This window comes from Phycodurus eques, chromosome 10 (assembly GCF_024500275.1).
Source record: "Phycodurus eques isolate BA_2022a chromosome 10, UOR_Pequ_1.1, whole genome shotgun sequence".
Taxonomy (NCBI): Eukaryota; Metazoa; Chordata; class Actinopteri; order Syngnathiformes; family Syngnathidae; genus Phycodurus; species Phycodurus eques.
Window position 1 is genome coordinate 16,661,971 of NC_084534.1, and position 18,617 is coordinate 16,680,587.

General features: G+C 41.1%; 1 protein-coding gene across 4 annotated transcripts in view; it reads right to left on the minus strand.

Annotated features, from left to right (window-relative positions):
- LOC133408391 (G-protein coupled receptor 22) overlaps positions 1-13,818 on the minus strand; it is a 34,913-nt gene extending 21,095 nt beyond the window's left edge. For 3 of the 4 annotated variants that reach the window (XR_009769302.1, XM_061687247.1, XM_061687248.1), the window contains exons 1-3: positions 13,686-13,818; positions 13,080-13,231; positions 10,129-12,983 (exon numbers count right to left, since the gene is read on the minus strand). The gene's annotated coding sequence lies outside the window, so the exon portion shown is untranslated. The remainder of the gene's footprint in view (positions 1-10,128; positions 12,984-13,079; positions 13,232-13,685) is intronic. The other variant, XM_061687249.1, reaches the window with a different exon arrangement.
- Positions 13,819-18,617: the final 4,799 nt, after the last annotated feature.

Here is an 18,617-nt window from a genome sequence, read left to right on the forward strand (position 1 = left end):
GGGTGCTGAGTCGTGTGATCGCTGGAGGGGAATGTTTGCTGCCTCCTTGCCACCTCCATCCATCTCTCTTTGGTAAAATCCCCTCTGCCCCCCATTCGTTCTTTACACTGTCAGTCTTACACTTACACTTGCCCGCTTTTCTGCTTGTTGCACGCCACCATGTTTCCAACTATGCTGCTGGTGAAGTCTTCAGTGTCGCTGGGCTCATGATATTATTAAGGGGCCGGATACAGGTACAAATGTGTTCTTTTGCCCATATCCATGACAACAGAAGATGAGCCTTAATATTTGAAAAGTGATCTCAAAATTAAAGTTCTTAAAAGTGATGGCTTTACCATAATACTGTACCATCTAAATTCTAAAATTGGCATGCACATGCAGGGTTACGGAACTTCCCCAACTGGTAAAGCAACTGTACCATAATTGTGGCGTCTGCATTTGCTATTTGCAAATTTAAGAGTTTGCATAGTCTTGAGTCAAAAGGTACTTGACCCAAGTGCAGGGAAGCAGGGAGGCAAGGTGGGAGTCTCAAAAAAGTATGTATTTATATAAAAAAAAAAAAAAAGACAAACAAAGACCATGGAAAAATCCATCCATCCATCCAATCGCAGGGCACATATAAACAAACAACCATTCACACCTACGGGTAATTCAGAGTCTTCAACTAACCTACCATGTATGTTTTGGGATGTGGGAGGAAACCAGAGTACCCGGAGAAAACCCACACAGGCACGGGGAGAACATGCAAGCTCCACACAGGCGGGGCCGGGGATTGAACCTCGGTCCTCAGAACTGTGAGGCAGACGCTCTAACCAGTCACCCACTGTGCCGCCACAAGACATAACATGAAAAAAATCTATATACCGCATAATCTAAACCACAAAAACATAGATCATAACACGTTTCACCTTGTTTCGCTTCTTGATTGGCTCCATTCTGTTCCACGTCACAATTCACAGTGTCATGACTCGGCTTTCTCCAGACACGAAGATTTTTGGTCGTAAATATTGAAGATGTTCAATATTTAAGATTGCTGACCCGACCTATTTCGGACCCTATAATCGGGATAAATCCACTCTTAACACATACAGTATCAGACCTAAGGATAATCGTATAGGATAATCTTTTTAAGGTTTACAAAATAGTATGACGTCCTTGGTCGGGATGGGGCAATTTCGGGACAAAAACAGCCTGATTGTCTTTATGGGTGTACTGGGCGTCAGTCTCTCTCATTGAGCTCAGCAAGCCGCCTACGTTTTTTTGCATTAAACCTGCCATTTTGAAATAGCAGCATATAGCAAAGATTATGACATGATAGTGACAGGGATTACGATTGCCGGCCTGCGATATGCCAGTGGAAGATGAGAAAGTGTCATTTAAGACTCACTGCATTTAGGCCAAAGAAAGACAGGGACATCCTGCCACATTATATCCTGAAACTTTGACTGGTTGGTACCTGAACATCAATAAAGAAGCAATAGAGGGCTGGTTAATTATCAGCCAGTAATCCATACAGCGAGCTGTGTGTAACTAAAAGATCTTGGTCACAAGACAACCAGTCCACAGGGTGTGAGAGATCATTACCACTTGACAGCTTGTTCGATGGATTTCATTTAGCTCCGCCATTCATTAGCGGCATCCATCCGTACGGTATATGCAGCGATGATGTTCCAAGCCTGCAATTTTGTCATTACATGTGCCACCCATCAATAAGCGCCAATCAAAGCTGCCGTGCAATCACACTTCTTTAAAACTGAAGGAAATCAAGATAAAGTGACAAAGATACTGAAATCAGTCAGCGCTAGCATCCACAGCCAATGATTGGCCGTGATGATGATAACACTTACTTAGACAATAAGACCATGATCAAGAGGAAGTGTGCATTATACATCTATAACGCTGGCAACACCGCCCACATTCCTTCTGCTCGCTGAAGGAATAGATTGCGATGTGGCCCTTCAGTGTACCATTACTCCACCATTTTACACGTGGACGCGTATGCAGCGGGATGGCACAATGCAGCTCTGTTTAGCTGTCCATCCATCCATCCATTTTCTGAGCTGCTTATCCTCACTAGGGTCGCGGGAGTGCTGGAGCCTATCCCAGTTATCTTCGGCCAGGAGGCGGGGTACACCCTGAACTGGTCACCGGCCAATCGCAGGGCTCACATAAACAAACAACCATTCGCACTGACATTCACACTTACAGGCAATTTAGAGTCTTCAATCAACCTACCATGCATGTTTTTGGGATGTGGGAGGAAACCTGAGTGCCCGGAGAAAACCCACGCAGGCACGGGGAATACATGCAAACTCCACACAGACGGGGCCGGCGATTGAACCCCGGTCCTCAGAACTGTGAGGCAGACGCTCTAACCAGTCGTACACCGTGCCGCCTGTTTAGCTGTCGTTGTGAATAAATAGAGGAGACTTGGTGCGAGGTCATCAGTCACTCTGGCGCTGCTCTCGAGCTATTAGTGTGATAACAAGCCTCTAACACTGCTCTTTTCTCTAGGCCACAATAAGCTTTTGTGCACTGGATGACTGTAGTGTAAAAGTCGCATTTCCATTATGGGTGTTGTACCTATTATGTATAGTGTAGTGGACATTAAAAGTCTACACACAGCAAATGCCAGGTTTTTGTGATTAAAAAGAAAGGCGTCAAAATAAATAATTTAAATACAGTGGAACCTCGATAAAACAGATCCCGATATAACGGATATCGGATGAAACGGACCGTCGGGACTATACAATCTATCCAAAAATAGTTTCCATTTGTCACTTAAAATGCCATTCACAAAGTCTGATCGGTCCAGTTTGGACGCTGTTGTTTACTGGCGCTGTGGTGCAATGCAGGCAGACAATGGTACTGATGTCTTTCCGGGTCACAGATGACTAGATCCAATTCCAAAAGACGTGCCTACGTGGCGGCCATGTTGAATGCGGTGCATTGACAGGGTGACCATGTCATGATGGTTATAGTAGATCTATTGTCTATTGTACAAAGACTCACAGTGCAGAGACAGAGCGGCATAGCAGCAGTGTTAACTGAGGAATGCAAAACACAAGTCTCTGGAGTCGGGAACATGCTATTTTTGTTTCAATTAAAAAATGTTTGTCAAGTCGTTCGCCTTTGGCAACAGATTTGGAACTAGGAAGCACATTAATTCCTCGCGGCTCATTAAAGCGACTCGCCTATGATGAGTACTGTACGTCAACAATGTCACCATGACCAAGCACCCTGGCATGGTAAGTTTGGATAAAATGTGAAACTTTCAAACATTTTCAAGCTTTTTTTTAATATTGATTTACAATAACTTTGTACTGTACAGTAATATGTACAGTAATAATACAGTGCATATGGCCTAAAAAAAAAGTTCTTCAATTAAATGGACAAGCTATATCGGAACACAGCCACATCCCAGTTATAAGAGGTTTTGCACACTTGTGCAACCACATTATTTCAGCTGTTTATTTTTAAAATCCCTTTTTGAAACGTCCCACTCAGTGACTGTGTGAATGTGATTGTGCAAGTTCTCCATGTCTATATGTGCCTTGCGACTGACTGGCGACCAATTCAGGGTGTAGTCAACCTTTTGCCCGGTGTCAGCTGGGATAGGCTCCAGCACCCCCTGACCCTGAACAGGATAATTGGTATTGAGAGTGGTGGACATAATCTTGTCTCATCATCTTTCTTTTTGGAGTCATTTCCTTAGTCTGTGACTCTAAACAAATTAGTGGGTATCCTTGTTGTTTTCTTTTCATTTATAATAAATGAGGAATTACTGAATTAGTTTAGGAATAGAAATTGGAACGTTAAAAACGCAAATCCTATAGTAAGTGAGAGTATTATAATTGAATCTTTCAAGAAAACAAAACTAGCTAGTTTCTTGATTGCTAACTTGGCAAAAACAGACATCTGTTGGTCTGATTCATAAATCATTTGGGGAATAAATGTCGACAGTTGCGAAAGGGTAAACCATTTTATTAAAAAGAAAAAAGAAAGAAAAAAAACTCACTAGAAAAGCCTGTACATCCACTGAAGTCTAAGCAGAACCACAACAAAAAGATGAGTAAAGGAAGATGTCAGTTTCTCTTTTGTGCGACTATGCACTCCTTTTCTCCTAATCTCCAAATTCTAGCTGACTTGGTTCATGATAAAAAACAACTTTGCAATTTTGTGCAAAGGTCTACTGACTGGCACGACTGAGGATATTTTTTTCTGTACTGAAGCTGCCTCTGCTTTCTTCTTCACCATTGCTTCAACATTGTGCTCTTGATGTTCACTCCACCGGCATCTTCTTATAGCTTTAGGTTATGGTCCATACTTGAGTGCACTGTCCACCAAACTCCAATACCAGAAGCACTCACTATCTCTGCAGCTAAAATTGATTTTTTGAGCTGTTATATTTAGGCACGATGTTATGTAACGCTGCTAAGAATATGCAGGAAGGGGGATGAGAAGAAGAAGAAGAAGAAGAAATCAGAAAACGGCATGGCAAGAAAAGACAATAAAGGAGTAAGTGGAACTGATGAGGCAGGTTAAAGTAATTAAGCTGCTTCGTTCAACGAGGCAATTAGCACTCAGTTATTGTCATTTGTCTGCTGCAGACAGGACATGGCTGGGCAAGAGGTTAGTGCATCCTGCAGGTGTTTTAACCAAAGTTTATTTGTTTTGTCTTTATGACAGATGGAGGTCTAACGTCAAGGAGAACACAACATAACATCATTCATTCATTTCCTATATGAAAAGATAAGATTATCATTAATAAATGCTACAAAAATGTCATAATGGGAGCAATTGTATCAGAGTGAGCAGGAGATATCTTGTGATCAAAATCTGATATCTCCACTTCATGACAATTTTGACTTTTGAACAGAATGAGATTGTCCGTGTTCTCTTGCACACATGACAACTACACTGTAAAAACTGGGCTAAAACAAAAAATAAGGAAAACGTCATGACATGAGGAATATATTAATTAATTTACACAAAATTAATGGAACAGGAATATTTGACTGGGCAAAATTTCGTTTATCAAGTAAGCATAGCTAGCCTCAATACCTGCCCACCAATATCTTAAAACTAGTTTATATACAGTATACTGCCTACACCTATGAACATTTATTATTTTAAGATGAACTTCATTCATAACCAGTAATGAAATTTCAATCAGCATATTTTGCTTTTTTTTTGAAATAGAGAATTTTGGTCAGATTAAAACTTTTGCTGTGAAGTAGTAGTCAAACAACCCATGAAAACGTGCTAATAATGCCATATTTATAAAGAGACAGCACGGTACAAAACAATGTTTAGCATGTCTGCCTCACAGGTCTGAGGGTTGGGATTTAAATCTCAGCTCTGGCCCCCCTGTGTAGTTTACTTGTTCGCCCATTGTTTTCAGGGGGATTCTGTGAGTACTCCTATACGTACACTACTACAGTGTACAGTAAAGAGTCGGCAATGATAGACTATCCATCAATTTCTATAGCCCTTGTTGTCATTAGAGTCATGGGAGAGGTTGAGCCCATGCCAGCTGACTTTGTGCAAGACTGGACTGGTTGCTGGCGAATTGCAGGGCGCAAATCGCTACCCACTGTGCTGCCCGTTTTTTCCCAATGTTTGAAAAACTAACCCCATCGTGGCCAAGCGTAGTATCTTTTGAAGCAAGGAACAGGGATGACAATAAGCAGCACGTACAAAGTCAGTCATTGTGTACTTAAATAGTCACGCCACGAAATGCCGGCATTTTTAGAAACACATTTTAGGTGAAAATCACTCCTGATTTTGGAAAATAAGACCATCACTACCAGGCTTTGAGAAAAAAATAACTATAATTACAGTAAAATGTAGCATGATTGTCTTGAGACAACATTTTGATGCTGACTCAGACAAGCAGTATACCTGTAATAGGCTGACATTTTTTTATTTTTATTTTTTTAAGTTAAAAGTGGCACCTTGATGAAACATTGTTTATACTCATCGTCAGTTTCCATCTCAAGAAACTGTCAAAAGTAAAACATAACACACTTTAATATACTGAAATATACTATGTCAAGAACACTTGCAGCTGCACTGTATGCTGCAGATTTGTTGTGCTCAGTCTACAAAGTGTTCATACGTGTGCCCTGTAATCCATACAAGCACACTTTCCCCGCTCTGGATAGTCAATTTCAGCCAGCTCACCATGCTGTGTTCACCTGATTTATCGCTCTGTCTCCTCTTTATATTGCCTCTTCGGGGGTCTGTTTTTTACAACCATTCACCTGTTTTTGTCCCACTGTGCTGAGATCTCGTTCACCTTTCATTTGCATGTGCTGGCAGTCTGCAGAGAGCCATGCTGTTTACTAAACAGGTGATAAAGTGCTGTTAATTTGATGTCGCAAACACAGGGGATCCGTGGGCTTTTTGGGGTTTGTTTTGTACCAAAAAGCCTGACTGTTCGTAAGGAAGCTATAGTTGTTGTTTATTGCAACTAAGGGGCCATTTACACAAGGTTGTTTTAAATTAAAACACACACGGTGTCATTTTGGCATTTTGGAGACTAAAAAAAAAATAAAAAAAATCAAACAGTCTCAAAGTGGAAGTTTTAGAGAAGACAGCAATGCAAACGCCTTGTGAAAAAAGGACATGCCACTGCGTTTAGCCTGGACACGCATCAAGAATTACAGTAGTTAAAATTCCCATGCATACATCCATTTTTTACAGCGCTTGTTAGGGCCAAAGATGAGCCTAAACCGAAACTAGTGAGTATGGGCGAATGGTGAAGAACACCCTTGATTTGGTGTCAGTCAATCACAGGATGTAAAAACAATCACTCACACCCACATTCAGATCTGTGGACAATATAGAGTCTTCAGTTAGTCTTTGGAATGTGGGAGGAGCATGTGAGAGAACATGTAACCTTCACACAGAAAGACCTGACCTGAGAATTGAACCCAGATCTTTTTGACTGTGAGGCAGATGTAACAATCAGTACCACTGTGATGTCTAAAATACATTGTTTTCTTTGGAAATAATTGTAAAGAAGTCTGTTTGATTGTGTATTAATATGGTAGATTTCGGGTAGTTTGCATTAATATAAGTCACTCCATGCAAGCTGTGAACAATTTAAAATGTTTCATACTTATATACAGTAGAATCTCAATAATATTATAGGAAAATGTTTCTTGCCAACTCTTATGGTCATATCAATCAATGAGAGGTCATAAAATGGAAAATGCCCTTATAAAGGATCTTAACAATTCTTAAATTTTGCTTCTACGCACTAAGAGATGTGGCCAAACCCGACAGAACTGTCGCGCAGTGTGCATGGTTTAGTAACTAGTTTTTTCATGAGTGGTCAAACATTTAATCGCTGATGAATGGTGTCACAACTTCCCAGATCTAGATGTTGGTCATTTTTTTTTGTTCATAATATTCTAAACTGAAGTGAGAACCAGTCAGCCATACTAATACAATATATACTATTTATATATAGTCTCTGTCACTGAAATTCACGGGTTCAGTCATGGACTGGAGCGATTGATCTTTGTTAACAGCCTCTCAAAATCTTCTTTTATGACAAATGTGTTTACAGGCTCCAATTAAAAGAGACTCCCACAATGTTCTTATCCAAATGTACTGTTGTGTAAATAGCCCCTAATCTGAATAATTAAAAGTTTAGCCAATTAGATGAAATGTTCCCAGATTGTCTTTGCCAGTGAAGTAAAAACTAAATTGAATCCACTGCAGGCAAGAGGCTTTATGAGGACTTTTTTTTTGTATGACAACAGAGCAGCTCTTACATAAATCTTGCACACCAGTGATGCCTCATAATCGGCTCAGCAGGAGTCTGGCCATCCACTCAGCAATGTCATGCGTGAAAGGTAGAAAAGGCGCGCAAGTGGACACATCATATCACTGTGCTCATTGCTGGGACAGTAAATACGACAGCCGGCACTGCGGCGTCTGGCTGAAGAGTGACTGGTGGTGGAATATTTCCCCCGTAAGCAGCATCAAAGCGTCTCTATAAATACATGCACATATCGCAAACTCTCAGTGACCCACATGCAATACAAATACTACGGTGGAGAGCTAATGGGAATACTTCCTAATCATTTTGGAGTAAGGAAATACGCAATCTTGCAGCAGAAGCAAACAGCGCAGAAAAGATGGGATGTGTTGACATTTGAAACCGCAGGATATTGAATCACTCTGATTTACTAAAACGTTAATTTAGCAGTGCAGATGTAGCTAGTTAACGAACCACAGAGATACTAGTAAGGGTGACCAATTAAAAAACAACAACAAAGGGACGATTGTGGTACCTAGTAGTATGACCTGACAGAAGCACATATTTAATATATTCCATGAAAAAAGTCAGCCCTCTCTGTCTCCATCCTGTGCCTTTAATTTGATTTGCAAGAAACCACCGTGCCCAGGGAAAAACTGGAGCCTATCCCAGCTGACTCGAGGTGAAAGGCGGACTGCACACTGAACTGGTCGCCAGTCAGTTGCAGGACACATATAGACACAGACAACAATTCTCACTCACATTCACACCATCACAGAGTGGTAACTGAACCCACGCTGCCCGCACCAAAGTCAGGCAAATGTACCATCAACGACTCCAATGGGATCAAGTTCAGTAATGTTTTTCCCCTAAATAATAATGGCCAGTTTAGATTGTTATATAGATATTCAATTATGTTTAATAATGTTCAGTTTCTCATATTATTGCAATATTTTGGTTACCTTATTTAGCTCCAGGACAGGGACAAAATATTAGAAACAGCGATCAGTAGGATGCAGGGCACTTCTACATGACTGCAAACTCCATCAATCCATTTCCTATACCATTTATCCTCATTAAAGTTGCAGGTAATTGGACCCTATCCCAGCTGACTGTATGAGAGGTGGAGTATATCCTGGACTGGTTGTCAGTCAATCACACATATTGACAAACAAGTGTCAACACTGACATTCACACCAAATGACAATTTTGTTTTCAATGAACCTAATATGCACGTTCTTAAAATGTGTGAGAAAACCCACACACGCATTGGGAGAACATGCAAACTCCACACAGAGATGTTCCAACGGAGATTCGAGCACAGATCTCCTGACTGTGAGGCGGACGTGCTAACCACTAGTACACAGTGCTGCCCCACTGCAAACTACAACCATTCAAAAACAGTAAAATTGGGATTATGATCGTTATGTGTAGAATGTCATCGAGCGAAGTAATGCAGGGAAACACAATGCTAGAGAAAATCTTTTTAAAAAAGCAATAAAAGTGAAGTTGAACAGTGGTTCAGTGAGGTCAACATTTGTGCTGTGACAGCTCCCAAAAGCAAAACCTGAACAGTTGGTGGTCTAGTGGTCCGCGATTGCGTGACACTTGTTATGTAGGCAGCTAATTGGGACCTTGAGCATACGCGTCATCCTAATGAGATGAGATTCTACTTCTTTTGCAGCAGCCTCCGTTGGGCTGAAAATCCACCATGCTGGTGTCACCATGCACACACGGGCCAACGTGTGACACACTGGTAGCATACTTTTGAAATCATGTGACATCTATCACATTTTTAATTAAAATGTGCATATTAGGAGTCCTGTAGAGGAATGGTGTCATACATGTAGGTGCGTGTAAAGGTGACATTGTCCCAGGAGGTTAATGCCATTTAAAAGCAATTTGCGGGAAACAATGCGGTTGCACACATTAATTGGGGGAAGTGAAGCATTTGGCCCCGAAAATGAGCATCACATTAAGCGTGGCCCGTCCATGTGACTGCATGGAGCCCATCAACAACCACCACCAGTGTATGCCCCTGCAAAATAATGCACTTCACATTAGAAAGTGCATGTTTGCTTTTAGTGCTGTTCTTTTTTTAAAACAATATGTAACACGCACACATTCAACTGGAAGCCAGCAATTAATACCAGGCAAAGACAAGATGTTTAATGTTTTTTTCCCCCCTTATTTTATGGTCCCTATTTGTTGTCTTAAGCCAAATGTCACCATCCTGTGTCATTTCAAAGATACTCTAGAACATTTTCCTTTTGCATTTGTGAAAATAAAATACTAATCCTTCATGTGTTGTTTTTTTTGTTTGTTTTTTAAATGGAAGAAGAAAGTCAACTCACCAATGTGAAGAATGGGAACTCCGTTTACATCCTATTGCAGGGGTCCGTCTCTGCTACTGGACCGGGTTCCACTCTAGCGCTCCTCAGGACAGCCGACTGACATCCCCAAAACGTGACTGGAATATTTCACCTCCCTTTTGTCATAAATATTACATAGGGAGGAGGTGCAGGTTTGAAGGAGGTGTTGGGGGGGGGACTTCCACTGCAGCACACAGGGAGCACCTCGCCGTCTCTGTGTTTAAATTCCACGCTCTCCTCTCCACTCCACTTATCCACTGCACCACAGCACACTTCCCACCACATCCCACACACGGACTGGCCGAACGCATCTGCTCCATGCAGTCTCTCTGATACGTTGATCTGCAGAAGGATGAAGAGAGGGAGGGAGGGAAGCAGGGAGGGAGGAAGGATGGAGTGTGTTTGTTGGAAAGGGGAGGAGTCAGGGATGCAGGAGTGCAGTGATGAGGGACAGGATTGTGCGCACGAGACGTGGAGAGACGCAGGAATGCTTTTCGCAAGGACGACCTGAGATTCCTCAAGGGTGAACACTCGCAATTCAAGCAAATTTCCCTATCTTGTGGACACTACACACCCCCCACACACATTCACATGCAAAGAAAAAGTGTGGATGGAGAACGTTGACGTGGAGGAGGATGCCAAGCAGCTCAAAGTGTAGCAAAGCCATATTTCTGAGAGGGATGTGGGATCCCACAGTAGCAGTGATGGGAGCATCCTTCTCTGCTGTGAGCTGCCTGTTTGTCACAATAAGCTATGAGCAAGGTCACACTCTGTTTAAACGGTGACCTTGGTCACGCCATAAATGCAAGACCCCTGTCCCCCGCTAGTGATATGCACACACTTGTTATCGGACCGACAGGAGACGTGGAGGGGAGGGGGAAGGCGGATAAGGGGATGGGGTTAAATGTAAGGTGAGAACACCTGCATCTGGTGGGATCCATTAAGAGCTGATGTCAGCAGCAGTTCAATGCTCCACACCTCCTAAGGAGAAAAGCCTGATGGAATTGATCTTTTCTATCATCAGGGAATAATAAACACAGCTTGATTATCCTACAGTTATTAAATATTCTTGTGCATGTGCAACATTTCATGTGAATGACGAACAGGAGGGCCCAATGTTGTAGATGGACCTCACACATCCTGTTGTAACATTTGTAATTGTGACACAAGGGTGAAAAGAAGTTTGAAACCACAAAGCAGTGCTATTGATGTGTCAAAACATTACAACACACATTACTTTTAATAATTAAGTTATGACGACTTACTGCTAGAAGCGTGGTTTTCCTCAGACGTTTGTTATGACTTTAAAGCCATATAAATGTTTAATCGGGTCCTCATAATATTACATATACACAACGAATTGATGGATAACTAGATTTGAAATCAGAAGTCATAGATAATAGTTTGTTCAACTATTGTTCAAGTTACTGTAAAAAGGGGTTTGGTAACAGAAAAATGCTTAAAATGCAAAATCTCAAGATTATTGTTCATTTAATATGAAAATTGGAAATTTTGGTATAGATTTACAGTACTCAATAATCATGGAAGTTGACAAATATGATTTGCTGTTGCCGGTTAGGGTTATGATACAGCGGGCCAGATCTGGCCCCCAGGCCAGGGTGTCAGGGTGTGCTCAAATTATCTTTAATTATATTTTATTATGAATAAGTAATAGTATTCATCATATTGATGTGAAGACACTGACCATGTTGAATTATTATTACCAATGATCTAGCAAGGTAGGAAACAGATAAATATCCATATGCAACACTTTGTTTATATAAAACTGCAAGTGTTTACATTTTCAAATGATCTATAACATTCCTAGGAAATGATAATGTCCCATTAGCTATTTTTTAACAGGCCCATGGGCTACTCACCACCATGTTGGTGATCCCTGCTACAGGGTTAATTTATTATTTATTTTTTCACAAATTGATACTAATGGTCAGTGCCCGTGTGGTCCAAGTTATTAACCTCTCTAAAGTGTGTAAAATAGATGAGAGCAGATCTATTAACTGCCTTGGACACTTCAACTTTCTGAGAAGTGCCATATAACTTCCATCTCTTCCTGACTCCTTGCAGCATTATGTCACCTCAAGATTGAAAGTTTGTATGTTTTTTTTTTTTTTTTTTTTTAAATTGATAGCTATAATGTGTCATTGCAGAAGGAAGCATGTCAGTCACAAGGGTAAGTTTGTGTGCTAACTAATTTCCACCTATTACTGACAGGGAGCGAGTGTGACTTAGGACCCAAATGCAGCCCACAGGGAAAATTGGAAAGGATTAATAATTAACAGTTTGAGATCAACTGTGACAGGTCAAATCAAGGCGAGCATATAGTTCAGTTAGGGTCATTCAACGTCACACTTCACAGTCGAGAGGTTCAGGCTTTGAAGATTGGCCAAAGTGATGCAAGACTTTGTAATCCACAGAGAGCATGTCAGGAAATGCTCACATTACGTCCATTTTCTATACCGCTTATCCTCACTCGGGTCGCGTGTATGCTGGAGCCTATCCCAGTTTACCGCAGGCAGGAGGCGGGGTACACCCTGAACTGTTTGTCAACCAACTGCAGGCCACATATAAACAAACAACCATTCGCACTCACATTCATACCTACGGACAATTTAGAGTCTTCAATTTACCTGCCCTGCATGTTTTTGGGATGTGGGAGGGAGCTGGAGTACCCGGAGAAAACCCACGCAGGCACAGGGAGAACATGCAAACTCCACACATTCGTGGTGGGATTTGAACCTGGGTCCTTAGAACTGTGAGGCAGATGTGCTAACCAGTCGTTCATCTTGCCGCCACCCAGATCTCACTGTTGTCTTAACCTATGATTCACAGAGAGCAGAATGAGGAACAGACTTAGCAGAATTCCCAACAGCCACAGGGACACGAACAGGCAAACGTCAAAAGGCAGAACTCACACTGGATCATGTTGTAGTGTCCTGCTGTTATCTTCGTCCAACACTGACACCGTTTCCATCATCAACAAGGGAGGAAGGGAGGTGTTACTGACTCTGGCTGGTAGCATGTGATTGGCTGACAGAATGGCAGGCTGGTAGAATGTAATTGGTTGCTGTGACAGAAGAAATGGCACACTGTGACAATTACACAATCTAGTCAGCTTATCGTTTTATTTTATTGCCTTGCTCGTGGTTCTTAGAGCTTTGAAAAAAGAGTTTGGAAAGATAACGTAACCACAGTCGTTAGTTTTTGTTCAGTATAAGCCTTTCCTCCTGTCAGGGGCTCGGTGAGAGCTCAGACTTGGATGGACGCTGACATGTCTGTAACATTCTCATCAATGGCAGCGTGATGAATTAGTGATTCTCTTAGCAAATTCAATTAGCGATTGAACATGATTTTCGGTGAGCAGTGTTGTACCTGAACAAGTTCAATAAACAAAGGTTCATTAACTAGTTCATATTTTGGACGAATGTGAACTGAACTTCGTTCAATTCTGCCTGGTGAACGTTACTGAGAATGCGCACAGTTGGCGGCAAAGGACGGTTTTTAAACGAAAGTTCACTTACATTCAATAGTGCCAGGTTTTGCTCGGGACTTCCAGGACAAAACCCACCTGGAAACACTACATACGACCCTTCATATGTCAGGGATGAACACTGTATTTGGCAACCGCCATTCAGGTTTACATTCAGCAGGCAAGTCGCAACAGCCTGTGCGCGCGAGGTGCATTCAGGGAAACTGCGTAAATGGGAGTGAATGTGTTCTTTGGCTGTTTTGTAACGCAATGCTCAGAATGCTTTGGTTAAAACACCATGCAATCACACTGTCATAGTATTGAATTGTTTTTTTTTTGTAATATATGAATAGATGAGAGAAAATATTTTGTAAATATAATTAGCTAGAGCTGCAAGGAATGCAAACTTATCAATGTCCATTCACCATCTTCCTGTCATACTGTGTTGCGTGTTTTTGTTTGGACATTAAGGACATTTTGTTTGAATTCCTCATTTAAAAAAAAGACAATTCAAGCAACACGTTTTTTCTTGTTTATGAGATTGTAGGTTGAAAGCTGCAGCTGGCTACTAGTGTGGACTGAATGGGTGGCAACCATGAGGAAATGAAAAGCCAGTATTTTGATGGAAAAGCACATTGGGAAAAAAATAATTATGAAGTACCGGAAGTTCACTTTAGGAACGATAAACTTAGTTAGAAATGTTCCATCCATTCATCCAATTTCAACACCGCTTATCCTGGTTAGGGTCGCGGGGCGCTGGAGCCTATCCCAGCTGACTTTGGGCGATAGGCGGACTACACCCTGAACTGGTCACCAGTCAATCACAGGGCACATATAGACACGGACAACCATTCGCACTCACATTCACACCGCCACTGAGTGGGAACTGAACCCACGCTGCCCGCACCAAAGTCAGGTGAATGTACCACGACACCATCAGTGTGTAGTTAGAAATTTTGAATTATGAATTATGAACTGAACGAGTTTATTTTTGGAACGGTGAACTGAACTTTGAACTAGTTTGCGTAAAAAAATGAACTTTCCCATCACTGACGGTGAGGTGTTGTGTTGATATTGGGGCTGATATTGAACAATGCGGTATTTGGTAACTCAAGCAAAATGACGTTTTCATTTCGTATTTCCTGAAAAGTAAGTGGTTTTGGAGAAGGGAGGATTCCACTCAACAGCAACGATATGGTCTATTATTGTACAGGTGTGAATCCACCGCTGATAGATAATACTGCTGGGGTTTGTAATTTTCAGCTGCTTATTTAAAGACTAGTCATACATTCATATAGTTATTCTGCTACATACAATGCTGCTGAAAATTCTTGGTGGTGCTCCCATTAATTTTATATAGGCTATAGTATCAAGTGATCCATGTAGTCCATATACAACCCCAATTCCAATGAAGTTGGGACGTTGTGTTCAACAAATAAAAACAGAATACACGGATTTGCAAATCATGTTCAACCTATATTTAATTGAATACACTACAAAGACAATATATTTAATGTTCAAACTGATCAACTTTATTGTTTTTAGCAAATAATCATTAACTTGGAATTTTATGGCTGCACGTGTTACAACAGTGTGGCTTCGTAGTAAAAGAGTGCGGGTACTAGACTGGCCTGCCTGCAGTCCAGACCCGTCTCCCATTGAAAATGTGTGGCGCATTATGAAGCGTAAAATACGACAACGGAGACCCCGGACTGTTGAACAGCCGAAGTTGTACATCAAGCAAGAATGGGAAATAATTCCACCTACAAAGCTTCAACAATTAGTGCCCTCAGTTCCCAAACGTTGATTGAATGTTGTTCAAAGAAAAGGTGATGTAACACAGTGGTAAACATGAAACTGTCCCAGCTTTTTTGGAACGTGTTGCAGCCACAAAATTCTAAGTTAATGATTATTTGCTAAAAACAATAAGGTTTATCAGTTTGAACATTAACTATCTTGTCTTTGTAGTGTATTCAATTAAATATAGGTTGAACATGATATGCAAATCATTGTATTGTGTTTGTATTTATGTTTAACACAACGTCCCAACTTCATTGGAATTGGTGTTGTAGACAAACTACCAATTACAATCACAATCACACCTCGGGATAATTTTTTTTGTTTTGAATGAACCTAACAAGCTTGTTTTGGGAATGTGTGATGTAGCTTGAATCCCTGGAGAAAACGCATGCAAGCACGGGGAAAACATGCAAACTCCACACAAGCGGGCTTGAGTTTGGATTCAACCACCACATTCAGAACTGTGAAGCGGATTTGCTAACCACTCGCCAAAAATTAAATGTTTTTATTTGTTATTCAATGGGTGTGAGGGAAAGAGGCACACGTATCCACATAAGTTTCTAAATATGGTTCCTTGCTGGTTGAGAAGGTGAAATGATACTCCAAATGTTCACGTTTGGCCGATGTATGCTTACACAGAATGACATAGACCTCTCATGTTCTCAGCTAAAAGGTGTTAGGACTACACAGTCACACCTCACCAGGTTTTCTATGGAGCCCACCTTTCCCCTTTCACACCACATTTACCAAACAGGACCCCCCCCTGTGAGCCAGCAAGTCCAAGGTTATTTATTCTTTTTTTGAACAGACACACAGATGTGATCTTGCTACCATTCGGAATGTCTTGTGAAAACATTCACAAAGCTGGCCAGCAATTAGGAGCATGTGCCAAACACCCACATGCCGTATGCTTGTGCCACTCTGCCAGAGAAATATTCAAACATGCACACAAGCGCGCGCACACACGCACGCACACACACGTGAGCAGAAACCAAATGACAACACACATGCACTGACACGAACACATACAGGGTTTGGTCAAAATCTACAGTATTTGAGTGATTTACTACGCAGAGATCCATTTCAACCACCACTGAGGGTTGCAGGCCCGAGGGGTGGTGATAGAGAGGGCAGGTTGGGGGGGGGGGGGAGTCTCCTGAAATTAGAAGCGCGAGACTTCTACTGAAGGCCAACCAATTCATGTTGAGGTCATAATACCAAGTGAAAGGCTCCCCTGATACAGTTCTAGGTGTTGCATAAAAAAGTGAAATGGATTGAACACCATTATACTGGTTGAAAACTCATATCATAGAAATCCCTAGCTAGGATACAAATGTGCCTCCTCGTGAGTGTGAGCAGAATATGGATGGCATCAGAGCAAGGGAGTGCATTGAGGCAATGACATGACATCATTGAAAATGCCTCATCTTGTACAATATTTATAAAAGCTCATTCAGTGAGTAGAAATCTTAGTACCAAATCAGTACCCACAGATAACTCTAACCCAAACATGGGGACTCAGGGAGAACATGCTAACCCCAAATATGAGATATGAGCGCTGTATGGTCGCAGTGAATTCAATTCACGTCACAACAAGCAGCAGTAGATCATGAAAAATTCTTCAAAAAAGCTGTTTAATGCCATTCCTAGTTAATGTTTACTATCAAACAAAACAAAACAAAGAATTACAAGTTGTGTATTTAAATCAACTGTATGGCTTCGCCTCAGGAAAATCCGGTTAGCGAGATGCTAACGAACAATGCAAAATGCCATAGATGGGCTAATGAATATCATCAGTGTTGTGGTGTTATAAATCTCGGACCCACGGTGGAACAACACATTTAGACAATCTAACAAACACAGGCATGTTTTCTTTATCCTATCCAAAAAAAGACTAAAATTATTGCATCTTACCGATCTGAGCGGAGTTACCTGCGTGGCCATAGAACAGATTAAACTTGTCTCAAGGCACAACTGTGATAAAATAATAATAGTAACATGGGAATGTAAACACTTGTTTCTAAGTATTCAACCAGTTTTGTGATGATAATGATACATATTTATATGCATCCATATTTCACATTTCACATTTCCTCCTCCTTGAAACAACTATCGAGCCCCTGCATGGAGCTTTAGAAGCAAGAAGCAGCCTAACATTTGACTTAATATAGACTTTAGAATCTCCGGGAGAATCTTGTATCTCTCTTTTCTCTGCAGAAAAAAACATCCTCCTTTATAGTTCATAAATGTCTAGAATGATAAAGCAAAAAAAAAAAAAAAAAATCTCTCTACTCTTTGATCCAGCGATACAAAAAAAGGTCATACTTCTCCTGATATTTGAAGATTTACTGTGTGAAGTCATCTACATTTTACAATAGTAACAGTAAATAGAAAGCACTGCATTTCTTGTCGTTGTCGGACTTTTTTCATGGAGATTTCGCTGTACCTGCTCAGTAAAAGCATTTTTTCTCTCTTTTTCTTGAAGCATTAAGGTAAGAAATTCACAGTAATTCCATCTGGGATGTGAGCTTTACTTATTTTTCTGGTGTTTGAATCACATCTGAAAATTGATCTTTTTCGCATAAATCAATGCTCTAGCTGGGCTCAAGCTCAAAACACGGTCATGCAACTTCCAATCGGTTTCGTGCTGGAGGGTCACATCTAGTCATGCCTTGACATATGAGTTTGATTCGTTATGTGACCAAGCTCGTACCTCAAACTATTAAGCTAAGCGGACTTTCCTTAGGCAAAGCTATGTGGTTGTTTAAAATACACATGTAGTTCTCTTTGTTTTACTGTATGTTTAGTTTGAGAGTACACCTCAACTGGGAGTGGCATTAAACATCTTGAAGCCTCTTTTCTAAATACTTGTTCACTATCTGCCAAACTGCTGCTTGTTGTGAAGTGAGTTGAGTTCACTGCCTCCATACAGCGCTCGTATTTCAAATTGTTGCTCGCAAGTCAAAGCTTAAAAAAAAAATAAAAATAAATAAAAATCTTCCAAACGACTGCTCGTATCTTGAAAAATTTTGGAGTATCTCAAAGCGCCGCTGGACTGTAATTGGGATTGAACGGGGATACGTTTTGGTGCTGAGTTATAACTAGCATGGGTTATGCACGCCCTTGACAGCGGCGCGCTTTAGACGCAACCTTATAGCCGACCTTATTACAGTCACGGCTACCT